This window comes from Sorex araneus, chromosome 1 (assembly GCF_027595985.1).
Source record: "Sorex araneus isolate mSorAra2 chromosome 1, mSorAra2.pri, whole genome shotgun sequence".
NCBI lineage: Eukaryota > Metazoa > Chordata > Mammalia > Eulipotyphla > Soricidae > Sorex > Sorex araneus.
In genome coordinates this window covers 50,902,044-50,922,680 of record NC_073302.1, presented here as the reverse complement: position 1 = coordinate 50,922,680, position 20,637 = coordinate 50,902,044, and positions in this window count along the sequence as shown.

Here is a 20,637-nt window from a genome sequence, read left to right as displayed (position 1 = left end):
CCTCTACACATACACTAGGTAGTGTTTTTAGCTGCTGTCCTAGTTGTCTCACTGGAAAGGGAGCACAATATACTGGCTTATAATTATTTTCTAGTCTACACTGTGTTTTCTAGATGGCTCATCTCAAAGCACACCTTTAATAGACTTCAAAGATGGCATTTTACACATAATACAATGGTGCTTTTGTCTTAGACAACAGAGAGAGATAATGAAGCATTTTACTGCTCCCAGAAACCCATACATCTTTGGGATGAAACACAACCTGTTGTTAATGCTATAAATGTGTTTAAGAGATGAAGTAGATAGGAACTCATTGGGTAGCTGAAAGTTGGAATTGTCAAAATTGCCTTTTAATATGATAGATAATTTGAAAATGAGAAAGCAGAGGAAGCAAATTATAAATAATGTGGAATCTTAGAGGCAAATAGAAGGGGAGAAGTAGAACCAGTTCCAAAGTTATAAATGAAGATCCCTAGTGATTTTTACATTCTGCTTGGTGAAACTGAATTTTTATAAAAGTGAATAGAATACAAGTAGTCAAAAGAAGTGGTGACATAACTGTGTCCTCATTTGTGTAATCTTTTGCATAGGTTAGAACTGAGACTGTTTCTAACTGGAAAGGGAAGGAAAGTCAGAATACTTTTCAGGATTTTTGCAGGCCATGTATGACCTATTTCACAACTGGGGACCTAACTCTCTTTATTTCATCAGTTGTAATTTATTGATCCAAGATCTGAATCAGGATTTATTTCCTTCTCCTTCCCCTAAATGTTTCTGTAGTTTGATTAATTAACATGTGGATTAATATTAATCTCTTAGTATCTGCACTAATTTTCTGGGACTCTAAAATATGATTCTGCAGACTGGGTGACTGAAATCCTAGCTGCCTTATTATTATTTTCTTTCTAGTGTGTGACTGACAGGATTTGTGCCACACCCATGCAGTACATACTCCTAAATCTGTGTTCATGGACCACTCTTTTTGACTCTCTGGGGAATCATGTGTGGTGCTGGGGGGTCAGCCATATGGAAGGGAATCATCTTATCCCCTGTATGGTTCTCTGATCCCAGAACCATAGTTTCTTAAACTGTTGATTGTGACCCCATATGGGAATCACATAATTGAATGTGGGGGCCGTGAAAAATTAATTTCATTTCACTGATTTGGTTTTATGGGCCATACCTGGTAGTGCTCAGGAGCTATTGCTGGGTCTGTGCTCAGAAGACCACATAGTGCCGGGAATTTAACTTGGCACTGCATACAAAGCGTTTGTCCCAGCCTGTTGAGTTATCTTTCTGACTCCATGTTTTAAAATAAATGTATGATTTATTAGTAATAAATCATTTTGGGCCATACCCAGTGGTGTTCTGGAGTTATTCTGGGTTCTGTGCTCAGGAGTGCACCCTGGTAGAGCCTCACATTGAATTGGAGTATGCAACACTCAAGGCAAGAGCTTTAATTCCTGTGTTATCTCTCTGGCTCTCAATGAATATTTTATTTGTATACCTATCTTAGATCATCAAGATCATGTAGAAAAGATTTGAGTCGTGAATGGAAAAGTTTAAGAAACCCCAGTTTATACAACAATTTTCCCCCTTCAGTTTGGTTTTTCCTGAGGCTTTCTCTTTAACTTGCAGTTGGTCATTCATCTGATATTCTTTAAATAGTACCATATGGACCAAATCCCTGAGATAGCTTTCATGTATTTGTTTTCTATACTTCACAGGAACATCAGTGAGATTAGATTAGGCTCTATCCCAACAACCTTATTTTTTATTTACAAAGTCCAGGCTTATAAAGAAATTCTACAAAAAAATTCTACAAAAAATACATTTTTAAAAATATATTTAAATTAAGTTACATTCTGAGATTTTGGGATTTAATTTAACATGACTGTGGAAATACAATTCATTTCATAATAAAGACTGTTCCAACTCAGTCTTTTTTAAATCTAGGTTTTCCCCCTTTTCCCCTTTTCCTTCTTGTAGAAATTGGGCTCTTCTATAGTTAAAATTCCTAGAGATCGTTGTAGATACCGTACCTGGTAGTGCTTGGGTCATTCGGTGCCAGGGATAGGATGCTGGGCCTTACACATGCAAGACATATACTTTACTACTGAGCTACACCCCTGGGCTCTGAAGTTGTTTTTCTTTATAAGCCTGGACTTTGTAGAATACTTTATAATGACATGTAACATGTTTTTCTGCCACCAATGTTTCTTGTATTATTTATAAATTATTAATTTTATTCTTTTCTTTTTTTTTTTTTTTGGCTACCCCATGTCATGCTCAGGATTCACTCCTGGTTCTCTATTTAGGGATCACTCCTGGCAGTGCTCAGGGGATCATATGTGGTTGCTAGGGATTGAATCCAGGACTTCTGTACCAGGATCTTGCCTGCTGTATTATCTCTCTCTGGCCTTCTGGCCATGTTTTATTATTTATGTCTCGAGTATAGATGTGACAAGTTTGAAATTTTTGCAAGAATACTTTATAAGTGGTAGCTTAGACTTCAATCAAGAAGCATATACTTTTGTTACCTCTCTTTTTTCTTATAATCTTAGCAGTAATTGATAATTTTTTATCTTAGATGTGTTAAATCTTTTGGGTTTACAAAAATGTGATATTCTATCATTTCTTTTCCTCTTATTTCAATACAGGGAAAGTTTTCTTTTTTATATACTTGGTTTCCTATAAGTAAATATAAGAAATAAAATATAATTATAAAAATTAATGGATTGAGGCCTTAGCATCTTACAAATGTGACTAATGGCTTTATGTTATTATAAAGTGAATTAAAAATTGGTATATTTACAATGGAACACTATGCAGCTGCAAGGGGAGATGAAGTCATGAAATTTGTTTATAAGTAGATAGACATGGATAGTATCATGCTAATTGAAAGGAATCAGAAAGAGAGGGGTAGATATAGAAGGACTGAACTCATTTGTGGAGTATAAAATAACATAACACGATACTGATACCCAAGGACAGTAGATACAAGGTCCAGGAAGATTGCTCCATAGCTGGAAGCTTGCCTCATGAGCAGGGTGGGGTGGGGGAGAAGGGAGCTGGAATAGAGAAGGGATCGCTAACAAAATTATGATTGGAGTAATTGGTCGAGATGGAAGATATGTGCTGAAAGTAGATATAGGAGCAAGCATGATAACCTCTCACTATCTGCATTGCAAACCATAAATCCCAAAAGTAGAGAGAGAGCATGGGGAATATTGTCTGCCATGGAGGCAGTGGGAGAGTGGGAAACGGGGGGGGGGTATACTGGGGATATAGGTGGTAGGGAATGTGCACTGGTGGAGGGATGGGTGTTTGATCATTGTGTGATTGTAATTCAAAAATGAAAGCTTGTAACTATATATTTCACGGTGATTCAATAAAGAAAGGAATTTGAACAAAAAAAAAATTGGTATATTTAACCCCACCATAATTACTCCTATTCATTCATTTTATTTATTTATTTAACTAATTTATTTTTAATTGAATTACCGTGAGATACAGTTACAAAGCTTTTATGATCGAGTTTCAGTCATACCATGATTGAACACTAATCCCTCCATCAGTGTACATTTTCCACCACTAATTTCCCTAGTATCCCTCCCTCCACTCCCACCTCACCCCACCCACTGCCTCTATGGTAGACAATTTTCTTCTTATTCTCTGTCTACTTTTGGGCATTATGTTTTGCAATACAGAAATTAAGAGGCCGTCATGTTTGGTCCTTTATCTACTTTCAGCACACACCTCCCATCCCGAGCAATCCCTCCAACCATCATTGACTTAGTGATCCCTTCTCTATCCCAGCTGCCTTCTCCCCCACCTTATGAGGCAGGCTTCCAACTGTGGAGCAATCTTCCTGGCTGTTATCTGTACTGTCCTTGGGTATTAGTTTGATATTATGTTATTTCCACAAATGAATGCAGCCATTTTTCTACTGATTCTTAATACATGTCTTTAACCAATAAGATGTTCATAGCACTGTAGCACTGTTGTCCTGTTGTTCATCGATTTACTTGAACGGGCACCAGTAATGTTTCCATTCTGAGACTTCTTGTTACTGTTTTTGGCATATCGAATACACCACAGGTAGCTTTCCAGGCTCTGCTTGCCACACTCTGCCATGCAGTTGGCAATCTCAGTAGCTTGCCAGGCTCTCCGAGAAGGACGGAGGAATTGAACCCAAGTTGGCCATGTGCAAGGCAAATGCCCTACCTGCTGTGTTATCGCTTCAGTATATTTATCACTCCAATATATTTATTATATTTATAATAGATATACAAATATTAATATTTGTTATTATTGTTAACATCTGTTTTGGGGGCCATACCTAGTAGTACTCAGGGGTTAATTCTTGCTCTGTGTTCAGGAGTCACTTTTGGAAGTGCTCAAGGGACATTCTATGCCAGGGGTTGAATGAATCTAGTTCTCTTGCATACAAAAATGAACTCCAGCCCATTAAACTAACCTGACCACTTACTGAGTAGTTTAAATGTTTCCAGCAGCATTTTATATAATCCTTAATTTATGATAGAAGATATTCCAGTTTTATCTTTTGTATTATCTACATTTTACTTAATTATTAACTATCTCTCAAAGGATCATTGATACCTTCGAATGGGAAAAGTCTTTTAAAAGTACACCCATGTGCTGGGTTCTTTTTACTACTATCAAGCAGGTCACTATATTTCTAGGTATTGACACATATATCAGATAATTAGTTTCTTAGCTCATAATATCATGGTTTATCAGAGATGTTCAAATTCACTGGTGTAATAAGCATTCAAGATGGAGTGGTAAGTGCCTTAATATAGATATAAAGAATGACTTTAGCAGAAATTAATTAAAACTTTGAGAGGGCAAATGAGGTAAGGAAGATTTAGAACTGAAGAGAGTGGTGATTATGTTTATTAAAATGGGAAATATTGGGTAAGAATGCAGTTTGAGGTGAATAAAGAGCAGGATTAGCCTGAATTTGAGATGGTGATATAGTCAGGTGGAGATGTTCAATGTTAGAATGAGGGGGATGAAATTTAGAGAGAAGTGCATATTGCTAATTTTAACTGATTGTCTAAGTAGAGGTAGTAAATCAATTTCTGACTCAAAATTTAAAATCAGTAACACTATTTCAGAAAAATATTAACACCAATAGTATTCAAGCCTAGAAATTAAGTTCTAAACTTTCTAGAAAGAAATGTTAGATTATATATGTTGCTATTCTCATATTACTCATAATTCAGTTTTGAAAACCGATAGGTTTTAGACCAAAGCATAGTTGAAATGAAAGTTTAAAAGAAGTGTCATGAACCAAGATTTAGTATCATTATGATGGAAGTTTTAGGATTTTAACTTTGACACCCTACTTTCAAATTGTATCTGACGTAGTTATATAATTAGGCAGTGTTGAAATGAGTTGTGAAATAAACTACTTGTGTTAGCAAAAGACATAGTTAAGTTAACTTTAGAATTTTCAATTTGGCATGCTACTCTCAAATTAGCACTTGAAATTTGCGATGAAATATCAAATATGCTTATAAAAGTTATTTATTTTGATGTTTCATTTGTTTTATAATGGCAGATATTTCAAAGATATATGCTCTGATGAATTTGAGTTGACTAAATATATACAACTCTTTATTGTCATGATATAAATAAATTCCCAAAGAAAATAAAAGCAATAAGTATAAATGATATCACCATATGTCAATAAACCATTTAATAGATTATGACACTGTACAATTCAAATATTTTCATGATACCTTTTTTCTCTGACTTATTTTGAATCAATCTGAGCATTGAAGAGAACGATGATATTGTTGGAATAACAATGAAAATTTTATAAATCCATGGATGGGGGGTTTTTATGAGGGGCTTCCCAAGTGGTTCTCAGGGTTCTCAGGGCCACTCCTGGCAATTCTTGACCAACTGTGCCAGCTGGCAGGTTAGTGCTAGGACTTGAGGATGTGGTGCTGTGTAGGCCCTGGGGTGCAGGGCCACCGTGGCGGTGCTCAGGGCCTTCCAGGCTATTGAATCTCAATGTTTTGGGCACCCCACCTTCTTTCACTGCAGATAATGAATACAGAGTAAATCGTAAATTAGAGAAATCACCATATTGTGGTCTAGAGGGATTACCAGAGATTATGGCGGGGAACAGAGTAGTCTTTTTGCTTCATCCCACACATATATTTATTTAAAAAAATTTTTGGAAAGTACTTTCCCCTTTTGTATCTATAACTGTGATGACTGGGGGTTGCTCTGGCTTGGTTGTGATGCTCTCACTTGGCTGGAGGACTTGACGGGGGCTGCTGTGGTGCTCTCAGACATGCTTGCACATGTTTAGCTGTATTTGCACACTCCTGGCTGTGCACCTGAATAGCACACTTTGTTGCAGCCCCTGGAATCCCAGATAACAGAGTCGCTGGAACTGCGTGCTGGCTTTGCACATGTGGGCAGCACTGGGAGTAGAACTCGGTAAGCGTTTTAGCCACTGAGCCATCTGCAGGACTCTTTTTCATTTATTTCTGGCCCTGTATTTGTACAAGCTCATTATGGACTTTTCATCATTAAAGTCTGGGTAGGATAATACTAATAATCCCTGATTCAAGTGAACAGATCTTTCTGTTACAAAATGGACAGTCAATACAGAAATGAACGTTTTCTGGACTAGGAGTGGTTGGGGTGTATGCCTAGCCTGTTCCTGACCTGGATTATTTCTGTTTTTGTTTTTGGGCCACACCTGGAGATGGTCGGGGTTACTCTTGGTTTTGCACTCAGGAATTACTCTTGGCGGGATCAAACCCAGATTTGTTACATGCAAAGCCAGCACTTTACCCTAGTTTTGTTAAGGTATCTGGTAAAAGGCTAAATTTATTCTATCATCCTAACAATACATATATGATTGTTTTGGACATTCCCTAGATCTTGGTAGGTTTTTTTTTCTTTTAGGGTCACATCTGGCAATACTAAGGGGTTACTCCTGGCTCTACATTCAGGAGTTACTCCTGGCGGTGCCCAAGGGACCATATGGGATGCTGGGAATCAAACCCGGGTCAGCTGTGTGCAAGGTAAATCCCTATTCACTGTGCTATCGCTCCAGCCCCAGTTCTATTTTTTTAAAGGTTTTTGACCACACATGGTAGTGGGTAGGGCTTACTCCTTGTTCTGCACTCTAGGACCACTCCTGGCGGTGTTTTGAGGACCATGTAGTATACTGGGGATCAAATTTGGGTTGATTGTGTGGAAGGCAAGTGCCCTACCCACTGTACTCTCTTTCCTGTCCTACTGTGTTTGATTTTTGATATTATGTGGTCCATTAAACATCATGGGATGCACCCCTGGAGGCCCCCACACAACCAGATGTGTCCCTGGAGGCCACAGGCACGTTGAGGTGGTTGAATAATTCCTAGCACTGCATATTCTGAGTAGTACAGGCGTCCTTGGGCCTTTCCTTGAACTGCTGGCAGGCCAAGAATCACCAGTGGGGCTTTGCTCCCTTCAGGCACTGCTTGGGAGCCTACCCTCTCCCCCACCATAAAAAATAAACATTTTATTTATGGGACTATTTTTCTCTGCAATCTCTTGAATTTTAATTTCCCCTGGTTAGTGAATCATGACATTAGCTATAAGATTTTTCCAAATAGATTTTGAGATCTAATTTTGTATATATAAAGACAAAGTTCAGAGCTTTTTCTGAAAGAGAATTAGGCATATTTCCATTACCCTTAACACCAGGAGTTTCTGATGAGTCAAAACTTACACACCTTGCTGAATAAAAGCGAAAACAGTTTACAGTTCTTTCTGGAAGACAGAGTTCTTGGTAGTCCAACAGCTCTTCAGGAGGGAGGAGCACAAGAGTAAGGCAATTCTCTGTGGACAGAACTGCCCTTCAGGGACTGGCGCAATAGCACAGTGGGTAGGGCATTCGCCTTGCACGTGGCCAACATGGGTTCGAATCCCAGCATCCCATATGGTCCTCTAAGCACCACCAGGAGTAATTCCTGAGTGCAAAGCCAGGAGTAACCCCTGTGCATTGCCGAGTGTCACCCAAAAAGCAAAAAACAAACAGAATTGCCCTGCATCAGGCTGGGGAGCTCATGAGGAGTGGTGGAGTGTCAACTCCCATGCATAAACAGAATTTACTCCTTGATCTGTACTCAGGGATTATTCATAGTGGGCTCAGGGGACCACATTGAATGCCAGGGATTGAATTTGGATTAGCTGCATGCAAGTACTACACCCTCTACTATCTTTCTGGTCCCTCAATGAACTTTTGTTATGGTGTGAGATATGGATTCAACAACAGATATATGGATAAAAAAGCTGTTTATATATACACACAATGGAAGATTATGCAGTCATAAACAAGAATAAATTAACACTTGGATGGAACTGAGAGTATCATTTTATTTCTTTGGGGTGAGGGATCAGGGTCACATCCTGAATTTATCAGAGACCATTTCTGACTCTGTATTAATGAGTGATTGTTTGTAGAGTGTGGGCGACTATAAGTGCTATCCAGTATTTGAACCAGGATTGGCTAAATGGAAAGCAGGAGCCTTATCTCTTTTACTATCTCTCCCCAGCCCTGGAGGGTATTATATTAAGTGAAATTAGAGGGAGAAGATAAAGATATTGGATGATCTCACTTGAAATATATACAAGTAGCAAGACAAAGGAATGGAAGTATCAAATGATGGCAAACCCTTGGCCCTTAGTTCTCGAAGAACTAAGAATAACAAGTTAAGAAGAAGGTGGGGAAGGGAATAATGAGGGGTATTGTAATTACTTTGGTTGATGGTCTTAAAGATAGTTTGGAGGTGGAGAGTTAGTTAAGTAGGTCAAGATCACGTCAGCTCTATTGTAAGTATTTTATCAAATTATAATATTTAGTTAAAAAATAAAGTATTCTAAGGAAGCAACTGTGGGAGGAAACCTTGGGACATTTGTGGAGGGACTCTGACACTGGTGGTGGGTGTGGAGTTGGAACATTGTAGACCTGAAATTCTATTATTAACAGTAGACAGTGCTACGACAGTGCAGTGCTATTATAAATATGTTGCCTAAATAAAATTTGAAAGAAAAGAAAAGCCATCTCATTCTGTTTACTATATTTTGAATGCCTTGGTATTGATATGTTTTCCTACATTAGATAGAGAAAGAACTATCACCAAGCCAAAATGTATCACTGTATCACTGTCACTGTCATCCCATTGCTCATCGATTTGCTTGAGCGGGCACCAGTAATGTCTCCATTGTCAGACTTGTTGTTACTGTTTTTGGCATATCGAATACGCCACGGGTAGCTTACCAGACTCTGCCGGGCAGGTGGAATACTCTTGGTAGCTTGCCAGGCTCTCAGAGAGGGATGAAGGAATCAAACCCGGGTCAGCCGCATGACAAATGCCCAGCTGAAAACATCTGGGGAGGGGTGGTGGGGGGCCAGTGGAAGGAGAGGATAGGGAAGGGTTGTTCCCATTCTCATACACAGTCTCAGTCACCCTCATACTCAACTGTCACACAGTCGCACACACATTCAGTCACACACATGCACTCAGTCACACAGTCACTCACATACACTCAGTCACCCTCACACAGTCACACACACTCACCCTCACTCACACAGTCACTCACACTCACCCTCATGCTCACACTCACACACTGTCACCCTCACGCTCACACACACTCAGTCACACTGTCACTCAGTCACATATTCACACACTCTCAGTCACCCTCACACTCAGTTTGCAGGCAGGGCGGGGCGGATCTAGGGCCGGGGGCTGGGCTAGGGCCGGGGCGGGGTGGGGCGGGAGGCCCTAGGTGTGGCAGGAGCTTGAAGGGGCTCCTGTCACCAGGGTCCTGCTCAGTGACCCGTGAGGTGGACTGGCTCTTAACTCGGTAGCTCAGCGAGGGGAGAATAAAGAACTAAAATGAGGAGACACTGGCAGCACTGTTCCTTTGTGCTCCAGAGAGGCTGGTGCCTGCGAGGGAGTGTGAGAGACCGTGAGTGTCACTGAGTGTGCGAGTGTGTGACTGTGTGACTGAGTGTATGAGTGTGAGTGTGACTGAATGTGTGTAACTGAGGGAGTGTGTATGATAGTGTGATCGAATATATGAGTATGAGTGCAAGCATGTGACTGAGCAACAGTGTGACTAAATGTGTGGCTGTTGTGTGTGTATGTGTGTGTGTATGTCACTGAGTGACTGAGAGTGTGTGTCACTGAGTGTGAGAGTATGAGTGACTGTGACTGAAAGTATGACAGTAAACCAAAATGTAAAATGCACAAATCAGATTTTGGTGCAACCCTGTCATAAAGCTTTTCTGCTTGTATGACAGGATGCTACTCAATTCATGAGTAACATCAATCAAAAGAAATGATTCAATCTCCGAAAATCAGAGTGTAAAAGTAGAAAAAGGTCATGGTGAGCAGAGTGAGTGAAAGTTCTGTTCTTCAAAACTAGAATGACAGAGGGCCAGGGAGATAACTCAGGTGGCAGAGCACACGCCTGTGTGAGGTTCTGGGTTCAGTCTTCTACCACTGGCAGGGCAGGGCATGGCCCAATGGCTCTCGGGCACCCCCAGACCCAGCACCATTCCTTTCTCCATTATTGGACCTGAGCATAGACCCACCAGGTTGTACTGCTCGGCCTAGTATCGTGGGGAGTGTCTATCCCCCACTGCTGGATATTTAAAAGAACATTTTCCTGTGGAGTACGGTCAGTGTAGGCTTTAGATTAGATATATCTTAATTTAAGTCATAAGTCCACAATTGGAAAGACAGTACTAGTAGGTAAAACACTAGCCTTGCATGCAGCTGACCTGGGTTTGATCCCTGGCACTGCATTTGGTCCCCTGAGCATTGCCAGGAGTGATCTCTGAGCGCAGAGTCAGAGGTAAGCCCTGAACACAACTGGGTGTTTCCCCCTTACCCGCCTCCCCTCCCCCCGCACAAACAAAAACAGAACAAATTATAACTCTACTTTGTTTAGCTCAGTAATTTTCCCTATTTAGCTTCTGAGCTTTAATTTATATACTCATAAGATATGGAGAATAAAATCTTCCTAATAGGATCAGTATTGATTGAAGTAGTAATAATGAATGATTTTTGTACAGTAAAGTCAATATAAATGAAAGTTATTATTAGCACATTTCTAGGGAAAGAAAATATATCTGGGAACAGGGGATATATATGGTTTATTAGGGACAAAAAATTAGAATTGGATTTTCAAGTGGCTATCATTTTCTCAACATATGGTTAGGTTTTCTCTGCTGTAATCAAGGCTCTATCTATATTCTTGTAACAGAGTTAGGGGGTGTAAGTTAATGAAAAAATTTGATACAGTTGTGGAACATTTAGAATTTTATGTTATCATTTGTGTATCACCTTTACAGTTTATACTCTGATTTCAGACCATCTATTATTGACTTAATACTTTTCTTCAAATTAGCTTATCTTTTTTCCAACCTGATTTAAGTTCCCATTTAAACAACATTAACTGTAAAACCAAGAACTTCATTTTCAAGTTGTATTTTTTCTAATGAGCTATATTAAAAAGCAACCTTAAAGAGGTTCTACTGATAGTTCATGTCAAATAGCTCCAGTGCTCAGAACTGAGCTCTTTCAAACACTGGCAAACATTATCTCCCATGGCTTTTAGAATAGTTATCAGAGGTAAACAGAGAAGGCATAATTATCCCCACTTATGAGATGAGAAAATCAGGTTCATGGATAAAATCTTACACTAAAATTTCAGAGCTAAGCCAGCTACTCAGACTTTTTTTTTAATGTATGTGTGTGGAGTTGGGCCAAACCCAGTGGTACTCAGGACTTATTCCTGGCTTGGTGCTGAGGGGCACTCTTGGAGGGGCTCACACTCCTATTTGTAGTCTACAATTGAACTTGGATTGGCTGCTTATGAGGCAGGTACCCTAACCTGTTGCTCTCCGGCTCTCAGGCTTTCCTTTTGTTAACCCAATGTTTTTACTTTCCTAAGAAATGTAAAATTAGAAGTGAGCAAAGTAAAACTATTCATTTTTATTTAATATTTATTTATTTTTTGCTTTTGGGTCATACCCAGGAGTACTCAGGGCTTGCTTTTGGTTCTGCACTTAGGAAGGAAGTACTCCTGGCAGTGCTTGGGGGACCACATGGGATGCAGGGGATTGAATCCTGGTCTACCATGTATAAGACAAATGTCCTATCTGTTATCATTCTGGCCATCTTATTTAATGTTTAGACCAGACTCTTTTTATAATTCATTAATTTTTTAATTAGTGAGTCACAGTGAGGGTACAGTTACAGATTCACACATTTTTGTGCTTGTTTTACCCTCATGCAATGTTCAAGAGCCCATCCCTCAACCAGTGTCCAATCTCCACCACTTATGAACCCAGTATCCCTCCCACCCCCCTATCCCATCCCCTCCACCCCACTCTGCCTCTGTGGCAGAGCATTTCAATTTGTTCTCTCTCTCTCTCCTTTTGGGTGTCGTGGTTTGCAAGAGGGGTATTGAGTGGCCATCATGTACAGTCTCTAGTCTACTTTCAGCGTGCATCTCCCTCCCCTCTCGGGATTTCCAATCACATTTTACTTGGTGTTCCCTTTTCTATCTGGGATGACTTTCCCCCAGTGTGTGAGGCTAGCTTCCAAGCCATGGAGACAACCTCCTGTAGACCAGACTCTTTCACTCTTTCAGAAGTTTTGTGGTAATTTAAATACAAATCAGAAAAAAAAACCAGAGTGTACAAAGAAAGTGAGAGTAGGTACCTGGGAAATAATAGCTGAAGTGCCCAGCTTGTTCAAGGCCCAGAGTTCCATCCCTGACACCACATGTCTCCTCTCCCCTCAGCACTACAGGATCTGACCCTGGTGGCCCTGTGAACTGCCAGTCAAATACCAAACCTCCAGGCCTGTACCTGACATCAGGCCACATAGCTGGGGAGTTTCCCCACCCCCAACTCTGAACCACCAGGTGTGGTCACTATTTAAAAAAGGAGACTAGATTTCGAGGTTGTGGCAGGCTGACTCTAAGATAACTTCTGCTTTATCTCTGCGTCTTAGTATTCTTGCTTTGTGTAATCCGCTTCACTTGAGCAACTGCCTTCTCACCAATAGATAACGGTAACCCAAAGGAAGAACGTCATATTCCTGATTAGTTTACAAGTAACTTCTCTAGAAAGTCTTTTTGACTTTGTTGATTTTGATGAAGCAAGCTGCATATGAAGTATACTTATTATTCCTCACAGGAATATAAAGTTTATTAATATGTTAACATTTTTCTTTGAAAGTATCTATGTTTAAGGGTACATACAAATAAATTTATAATAAACCAGATCTTTTTCAAAATGAATATTAATAAATATAAAATTAATTTTAATTGTTATATAGAGATTTTTTAAAATAAAGAAAAGAGAGATGGAGCACAAATCATATTTTTAAATAAATAATATGAATAAATTGTCTTTGTAAATATTGCTACTTTAGAAATGAAACTGAAGCTCTGACCATATCTTAATCCTCCCTTCTCAAAAGTAGTGTTATAAGGCTCTTTCAATTTATAGAACATACTAAACATTTATTCACACATACACATATAATCTGTATAAAAGCATGAACATTGAAACGTATCAAATTTATATATGTATTGTGGAACATTAATTTTCTTTACTTAATACTTTTAGAGACCTACGTTAAGAGGCACAAATCTATATCATTTTTAAAAAAAAAATTTTGTGGTCCAGGGATCAAAGCCATGGCTTCACACATGTAAGTATGCAGTCTCCCTCAGGGTCACATCCTCAACCGAGATGTAATTGTTTTTTTCCAATTTAAAATTTGTCTTTACTTACTTGTTTATTTCTTTACTGAGTTTTGAGCCGCACTCTGCAATGTTTGGGGGTTACTCCTGACTGCATTCAGGAATTACTTCTGAGTGTTTGGGGGATCACATGGCATGCTGTGGATCCAACCAAGGTCGTACATGCACAAGGCAGGCCCCTACCCACTAACCTGTCTAGGAGAGTATACTTGAGGGTAACCTCTATGTCTGAGACCAGTGCCCAGCCAGCAGGTATAGAGAGATTGAAACCCCCCTGGTCTAATGCCTTGGTTATAACTGCCAATGGCATGCAGAACAGGTGTAAACTGATGAAAGGACCCTGCCTAAGCAATGTAGGGCGGTGAAATCCTCAGTTAAACACCCTCAAGAAAATGTGTTGCGCGTCCTCTCACTTGAGTTAAGTTTTGAGGTGGATCCTTCCCTGGGCCAGCATTTAGCTGGGATGGTTATGGCATCTTGACTGCAGCCTTGTGAGAAACTGTAAGGTGGGAGACCCAGGTAAGTCATTCTCAGAACCGAGACATTATTTTTTGATTCTTCAGTACATGACACAACTTCATGAGTCATCCTAAGAAAATATTCACTAGAGGTAGAATCAGTGCTGTTCATGCACCCAAGGACTGACTTCTTTCCCTCTTCTCCTCCCTCCCCCCCTTATAATTAGTAATAACTATCGCAGCAGGGAATAAAGTATCCAACATGAACTGAATCTCATCTGGAGGAAAGTGGACAATTTAAAGGGAAAAAAGTGGGACTAGGGAGTAACTGGGGTGGGGATTTAGCCAGGGAAGTGAAATATTATAAAAATTGGGACATAACTGTTGCTCCAAGTGAAACAACTCTGGGTTTGCTCACTGTTACTCCTTGAAACTAGGCTCCTCACATAGAGCCCGGAAGATAGAGGCCCTATCTTCAAATTTTTTTGGAACAAATAGAAAGAGAAAGTAAAAAAACACATTATTATTTCCTCTGAACAATGTTAGTCCACTTCTTATGTGATTATCTTTGTAATGAAGTAGCTGAATCATCTATTGCTAGTAGAGGACATTGGTTGGATGATAAGAACTAATGGGCACTTAATGAAGAGCATCTATAAGGTTGGGGCCTCCCTACCTGTACCTGCAGTCTGAATGGCAGCTGACAATAGACGTCTTTTCTTTCTTGGCATCAGTAGCTGACAGTGCATGTCTTTACTACCTAGTCTTTTCTCCCTTCCTCACTCATATTCCCCCTGCCCTCATTATTCATTCTATTATGTCCTGTACTCTTTAATATTTTTATCTTTATATTTTGAATCTGGGGCCACACCTTGCAGTGCTGGAGGGCTACTCTTGGGTGTTTATGAATTGCTTCTGGCAGTGCTTGAAGGACCATGCAGTGCCACTGATTGAATCTGGGGTTTCTACATGTGAAACATGTGTTCCTGCCTATTGAGCTATCTCTCTGACCCTCTTACTATACTTTGGATTAATAGAGAATTGTAAACTTAAATTCAATATCAGTGTAAAACTCCTCCATCAGTAAGAGTTATCCCTTATACCATTCCATAGCACCTTGCCTCAGACTTCATATGTAGTCTTCATGTGCATTTATAGCAGAGATCTATCAAACATTTGGCTGCTGGTATTATTGAATCTTCATGGAGTTGTTTCACCACTGTCTGTTTCCTTTTATTTTTCTTTGTATTGGAGTGTTTTTATTTTTTCCCACAGGATTTGTATCCTCATATTCTCTCTCTTTCTCTGCAGCCAATTTATAGCACAATCATTGCCACTTACTGCCTTCAATATGAAGATGATTTTTTTTTTTTTGCTTTTTGGGTCACACCCGGCAATGCACAGAGGTTACTCCTGGTTCTGCACTCAGGAATCACCCCTGCTGGTGCTCAGAGGACCATATGGGATGCTGGGAATCGAACCCGTGTCGACCGCGTGCAAGGCAAACGCCCTACCCACTGTGCTATTGCTCCAGCCCCGAAGATGATTTTTCTTGCAGGGACCCTCTTTAAAAATATTTAAAACATTGGTTATCAAACTATAATAATTAAACTTGAAAAGTGTCAAGTAGTCGGGTGGGGCGTGGGAGAAAACCTGGGGTCATTGGTGGAGGGATGTGGTCACTGGTGGTGAGATTGGAGTTGAGAACCTTGTAAGCCTGAAATCCTATTGTCAACAGTTTTGTAAACCACAGTGTTTAAATACAAATTAAGATAAAGGAAAACATTACTGATGGGTAAACAACACCCATTCTTTGTGTTGTCTTAACTAGTTTCCCCTAGTTTTCCAACCTATCATACCACCTGATTTTCATTATTGAGCCATGTTTGCTTCTATTTTACATGCACAAATACCTAAATGAATTGGGCAAGGATGATTTCAAGTTCATCTATTTGTATGAATACTTAATATAATCTAAAGTTACTCCTTGATAAATGGGTGGGCAGTGACTATGAGAAGTGATAGGATTGTAGGGAATATATATATATATATAAATGTATATATTCACACATTTCTCACCATATGCTAGGTAATAATAGCACTAAACACATATACACATGTGTGTGTGCATGCACACACACATGTAAATGAGTCAAGCGATAAAACTTGTAACAAGTGCTGGCAAGTCAGATGGCAGACTCAGCCCGAAACCTGTCTCTCCAATAAAAACCTTGTAATTAAAAACAAGACTGTCCATAAACCCTACACATATAATAATTATGTACAACTGGTACAAGGCTTGATTAGAAAGCTAAAAGTTACCTTTCTCAGATAAAAATTCTTTATAATATGCGACCAGCAGTGTATCATATATACTTGGCCCAGCCATCAACACCTAGTCACCTTGGCTCAAGAGGAACTGATGGTGATACAGCCTTCTTTGTCTTGTAAGAACAATACTGGGGCTGGAGCAATAGCACAGCAGGTAGGGTACCTGCCTTGCACCCTTGCACGTGGCCAATCCAGGTTCGATTCCCAGCATCCATATGGTCCCCCGAGCACCACCAGGAGTAATTCTTGAGTGCAGAACCAGGAGTAACCCCTGACCATCGCCGGGTGTGACCCAAAAGGCCAAAAAAAAAAAGAAAGAACAATACTAATATTTGCCTTATATTGAGAAAATTACTAGTAGGTATTATTTACTTGATTAGGCACCGAATGTCATTTATATCATCTCCTTTACAATCAGGAAATAGTTAAATAAAGTTTACTTGTTCAAAACTGAAACTTAAAGTAGTTTACACAGCTCAGTGACCAAAGCAGGGTTTGAACCAAGTTGGCTTCTCCAAAGGTGCTCTTTATAGCAAAGTATGACCTTCACAAAGGACGTGGGAATAATGAATATATAGGAGCTGGTGCTATGATACAGCTGTGACCTTTTTTTTTTGCTTTTTAAATTATGTTATTAAATTCTAAAAATCAATTGAGGTTCTTTGATTTACAATACTGTATTTGATGGTTAATGATGGTTTCTCATGCATGTAATTCCAACAACACACCCATTACCAGTGTGGACTTTTAACCAGAACCTGTTGAATGTGCCTTAGGAGGGAGAGGAGAAGGCTTTCTTCTGTTGAAACTACTTTGTTTTTTAATTTTTCTACTTCTTGGCTTGGGGGGTTCACACCTGGTGGTTCTCTTCTGACTACTGGGTCACTCCCATTAGTACTTGGGGGACTATATGATACTGGAGGATTGAACCTGGGATGCTTTTATGTAAACTCTGTGCTAAGCCCTGAGCTATCTCTCTCGACCCTCTGTTGCAACTGCTTTATTATTATTTTTTTTTAACATTTTTTTGATGAAGGGTGGAATTTGGCCACATTCTGTGATGCTAAGGGTTATTCCTGGCTCTCTGCCCAAGAATAGTCCTATTGGTGCTCAGGAGACAATATGTGGTCCTGGATATTTTAAGTAGGGTCTGCCATATGAAAGGCATGTGCTTTGATCTCTGTACTGTCAGCCCGGCCCTGTTGCAACTACTTTTATCTTGAACAAGTCATCTAACTTTGTTGGATTCTTGAAGGGTGATCTTGAATATTTACTAACTTATGTGCCTTCCTCCATATTAAAATTCTGTTATTTTAATCAAGAATTGAATCCACTCACGTTTGCATCAGCCTTCCACAGAGACACTAAAGTTTCTCAGCTTTCCTCTCACCTGCCCCAGAGCTGGTGCTAAAGTATGCAATGGAATGACATTCCATAAAATTACAGCACTGCCTCTGAAATTGTATGTCTCTTTTTCTTTTAGGTACTTAGTTTTGTTGAGCTTTCCTGTGAGAAATGGAAGAGGAGAAGAGCAGCTAAAGGTAGGTCTGGGGGTAGGTTGGGGGAGTAGAGAAAATAAATATGTCAGTAGATTTCATATTCTTGTTTTCTTCAAATATTTTTCCCAACACAGAGTGTAGTAGAAGGGAGTGGAATGGAAGAAAGCTCTATGCATAGGCACGCAGAATGTCTTATGTTATTTGCTAACGAAAATTTGAACTAGTAGAAGTGGGAAAGATAGTACAGTTGGTAGGGCACTTGCCTTGCATGTGGTCAACCTGGGTTCCATCCCCCAAATGAGCCCTGCCAGGACTGATCCCGGAGTGCAGAGATAAGAGTAAGCCCTGAGCAATGCTGGGTGTGGCCCCAGAACTAAAACCAACCAACCAAACCGAAGTCAACTAGTGTGAATTCCATTTCTTAGAATTTCACAATTCTCTGAAAGAAGGAATTTTTTTTATATTCAATTCTTTAAAAACTTGTGTGTGTGTGTGTGTTATGTGTGTGGTCACTCCCAGCTTCTCCCATCTCCTCCCAGCTCCTGTGCTGGGGGTCATTCCTAGAGGTGCTGGAGACCATCTGGTGCAGGGGATCAAGTCAGGGATCAGTTTCTACAAAAAAAAAAAGAAAAAGAAAAGCAAGGACATACAGGGCCCTGAGGGTTCAGGGAGGGTGGATGGGGGTAGGATAATGTTAATGGTGCAGGGATATGCAAATGCAGGTGGAGGAAATGGGATAGGACACTACACCTATAAACTAGACTTCAATACTACTGTAAACTGTGAAACCACCCTTCCTCATCTCTCCTCCAAATTTTAATGGATGCTGCAACCATGGCCAACATGGAAGTCCAGGAGCCCAGCCCATTCTCCTGGGAGTCAATGTTGCTGTGGCCGTGTGGAGGTGGGACACAGGGTTTGAGAGTGCCCCCTGCAGTGTCCAGGGACTGAATGCCTGTCTTTGATGTCAAGTTGAAAACAGCAGACCTGTGTTGTGATCTGGGGAGAATGTGATCATTCTTTCCACAACTGTTGGCATATTCTGTGGCTGAAAGAGAACCATCACTGCCCTGTCTGCCAGCAGGAGTGGGTGCCCTAAAGAATCGACCAATGAGAGGACGAGAAGGCTTTCTGGGTGCAGTTGTTAGAAGCCCTGTTGCATCTTGTTATCAGATGCCCTAGAACACTCCCAGGATGGCATAGGCATGAAGCCATCATTAACAGTATTGTAAATCAAGCACCTCAATAAAGATAGAAGACAACAACAGCAAACAAACAGAAGATGAATCTGTGGTCCTTGGACTACCCAGAGGTGTGGTTTGTCTTTTAAATTTTTTTTTTTGAAATTCTCTTACAATTAAGATGATAATTTACAATGATGATCTTCCCTGCCTTTGTACGTGGCCACATACTGGTTCAAAGTGCTCTCAAGGAGGTGAGAATGACAAAATGTAGGACCTTTATAACTTGCTGAGATCTAAGAGTTTATGGAAGTAGTGTTTGCAGAAAATAACTTTTTGCATGCTGTGATTGATCAGTTTTTAAGGAGACCATGAAACAAAGTGCAATTTAAAAGCCAACTCTTTTTTTTTTTTGGTTTTTGGGTCACACCCGGCGATGCTCAGGGGTTACTCCTGGCTCTGCACTCAGGAATCGATCCTGGTGGTGCTCAGGAGACCATATGGGATGCTGGGAATCGAAACTGGGTTGACCGTGTGCAAGGCAAATACTCTACCGCTGTGCTATTGCTCCAGTCCCTAAAAGCCAATCTTATCTTTAATTTGTTCCTAATATATTTTGGGGGGAGACATGTGATTAATGACATCTTTATTTGGTAGGATGTGAATTTTAAGTTTGTGGACAAGTTAAATATCATTTCATGTTTGGGGTTATGGGATTTCAGTGGTCATTTATGTCATTGTTTTCAATCTTTGGCTTATGAAATAAACCCCTATCTGCATTTGCCTTACTGTTCAGTCATTGAGTGGTAAAGAACAGGAATCTCCGGGTTTGGGTCAGATTTTTTTGTGATGTAGTCATTTTAAGTGGAATATTAATGAGGTGAAATTTTTTTCTACTAGCATTGCATCAAAAAAGTTAATTTTGACACACTGTGCTTTATTCTGTTTAAGAAAATCCTCAATAGTATACTGCAGTGCAGAATTTGTCAAATTAAAAAAAATAAATCACTCTTGGTGGAAGGTTGTAGACACTACAGTAAAAAAATAAAGTTTGGAGCCAGAGAAATAGTACAGAGGGTAGGGTGCTCCCTTGTGCACAGAACACAGATTCAATTCCCAGCACTGCATATTGTTCCCCAAGCAACACTAGGAGTCATTCCTGAGCACAGAATCAGGAGTAAGCCTTGAGCACCAAAGAGTGTGGTTCCCAAACAAGCAAACAAACAAAAAGTGTGTTCTGAGGAGGTGGGAGGGAACCTTGAGGTATTGATGGAGGGATGCTGACACAGTTAGTGGATTTGGAGTTGAAATATTCTAAGCCTGAAATTTATTATAACTATG